The following is a 3,142-nucleotide window of genomic DNA, read 5'->3' on the forward strand; positions in this document are numbered from 1 at the left end:
TCGTATTTAAAAAAAAATACTTAGAAAAATTGAAAATTTCATTTGTCTATAAATAGCTCAAAAAAAGTCGAAACACTTTGAAAATTTAACCCTGTATAGACAACGCTAATATAAACATCTGTTGCAAATTTCAAGTGCTTACAATAATTATTTTTTGAGTTACAGTAAAATTAAGTTTTCGTTTTTGTCAAAAATTGGTTTTGCGTAAAAATTCGCGTTTTTCCGTTATTTTTTTAAGGTTTTTCCTGCCGCTTTTGAAAAGTATTGGGAAATTTTCACTTTTGACCCCCCAAAGTACCAACTAGATTCACTTTCCTTTCAGAAAAGGTACAACTTTTGAAAATCGAAGCATTTTTACTGCTCCAAAAGTTGTCGTCAGACACAAAAAAAAAAAAAAACACACATCATTGTAAAATCAATACATTCATCACTTCGTTCAGAATCTAAAATAAGGTATAATTAAATACTTGAGTAAATAAATAATTGATTTTGTTTGTATGATTTTTTTATATTTTTAAGTAAACATATATATGGGGGTGTGGGGTTACTTTTCATGTAATGTCAGGTGGGTGCTACAGCCCAACCCCCCAACATTTCAGCCCTAGTTGCGCCACTGATCGTACCCATGTTAGCACATTTTATGATTTGTATGTATATTTTTGTATAGAAAAATGTTACCTATATTATTAGTATATTAATAATTTTGATAATGATTGTTATAATAGGCATATATTAGCATAATTATTTAGTATAAATATTATTAAAGTTATTCGATCTAACTATTTGTTTTGTAAACTGTTCACTGTATGTCTGTATAAAAAATATACGTAGAGCATATACATAATAATATACTTTAATTAATTTATAATAATTAATGAGAACGTCTCACACGCATATCGCATATAATATATATGCCATATATGATGGTGTCTCCGTCTTACAAGTGCTAAAGTGCGTAACATAGCAAATTGTACGCTCAGAAAAACTCGTATAGCTCCATTAGTTTAAAAATTAGAGTGAATTGACCCCTTATAAAATTTAAAGGTAAGATTATTATCTAGGCAATCTCATGGGATTTTTATTATATTTTTATCTCAAAGCGAGTTATGAGTATTTTAGAATTGTAAATTGTTTGTACATCTTAACATTTTTAAGCTATTTTTAAAATTTTTCTGAAGACATTTTATTATTTTAAGGTACTTACATTGCAGGACCTATAATAAGTGTTTTTCTTTCTATATGTATTTTTCCGTTTTTGAATAAATTTTATATTGTTTTGGTGTGATAGGTTGATGGGTGATGAGAGAGAGGTGTGGAGGCCTTTGCCCTCCACGGCAATGTGACGATTAATTTTGTGTGGAACGCTAGTTTATCCAACATCAGCAGAGTCCTCCTTCTTTTTCTTTTCTTTCCAAATCAACCACTGCTTACGAGTTATGAGATACGGTATAATATCTATGTTTTAATGTTCTTTTTTAGTATAGGTTACATGTCAATGCTTATAGTAATTTTTTAATAGATTATAAGTATATTCTAACTTTCTCTTGCACCAAGGTAAAGCTTGAAAAAAGTTTTTCTTCATTAACTATACATCAAAAACCGGTTAAGAAATCGTTTATCTATTTAAAACTTAGATGCATGAATGTTAATGCACCTTAACAAGGATATTTTAAGTTCATTACCATTTGTAGACACCCTTGCTGAAGTAGTTCAACAAAGTACCATTTTAAGGTCCTAGACATTTAAAATGTAACTGTAAAAAAGTATATATAATACAATAAAACATGTTTATTATGTTTTATGAATCTATAATAAATAGTAAATTATATTTTATATTTTATTACATATATCTAAGTATATAGAAATGTAGTATATTTAAATTTTATAGGAATATTATGATGAAATATTAAGAAAAATATATATTAAAATTTAAAAGTGGAAATATTGATATAAGTGACCACAGTCAACAAGTCACAAAATGTATTTAATTATTATTATAAATTAACTTTATTTTAATAGTGCCGCACCAACAAAAATTATATTGAGTATAGTAATAAATATAATAAATTACAAACAGTATAATATAATCTAGATAATATTTCATTATCTAATCATAAAACCCTACCTAATCGAAATCGAATGGTTATATTGTCTTGACGTCGCGTAGTCCATCATTATTACTGTATTATTACGTACCTTATACCAATCGGTGTAAATGCAAAAAAATTGGTCGACTTTGTAACGCAAAATGCCATAGGTACTAGTATTGTGTATGTGTTTATAAATAAAATATTATAATGCTATATTACGTGCCTAATATTACTTTGTAGTAATAATTAATTAAATTAAAAATTTTAAAATAACTATAATTTAACAAAAAATAATATTCATCTTGTTCATGTCAAACTACTTCAGATAAAAATACGAATTCTTCAGTAGGAAGTACCATACTGGATAATAGATTTAAAAATTATTAAAAGGCAACTAATATTTAAAGTGTCTATTTCAAGTTTTTTTTATGATTTTTAAAAAATGAAATAAAATGTTTTATTGCCCAAATCTAAATGGGAACTGTATACAATGCCCGGACAATGTTAACTTATTCCAACTTTGCCCTCAAAAACGGTCATTGTGCAGTGTGCACTGCAGTGCCCAAATTCCTACTTCACCCGTAACTATATATATATATTTAAATTTTATTCGGGTTGCTCATAAGCAATAGCCAATATAAGCACTCCCTGAATATAATATGTCCTATTCGCGACACTGATTAGAGAAAAAAATATTTTATAATCATCTGAAAAAATAATAAAGACCAATCATCATTAAAAGTAACTGTGACTTAGATACTGATTACCAAGCCACACTTGAGGTCACCCTAGATAAACTAATATAATACTCAATACACTATAGGTATAGGCTATGACGGTTATGTACTAAGTAACTTAATTATATTGTATTATTTAAAAAGATGGAATTGTATAATTCCTTAAAACACTAGCTAAATAACATAATACTTGATGAAGCCAATGCACATTTACAATACCTATATTAGTATTTTATTCAGTAGACAGGTTAGAACAAACACAATATAGTATTCATATATTGACCAATACATAGGCGCACATAGGGGGGTGCTTGG

This window comes from Acyrthosiphon pisum, chromosome X, assembly GCF_005508785.2.
Source record: "Acyrthosiphon pisum isolate AL4f chromosome X, pea_aphid_22Mar2018_4r6ur, whole genome shotgun sequence".
NCBI classification, from domain to species: domain Eukaryota; kingdom Metazoa; phylum Arthropoda; class Insecta; order Hemiptera; family Aphididae; genus Acyrthosiphon; species Acyrthosiphon pisum.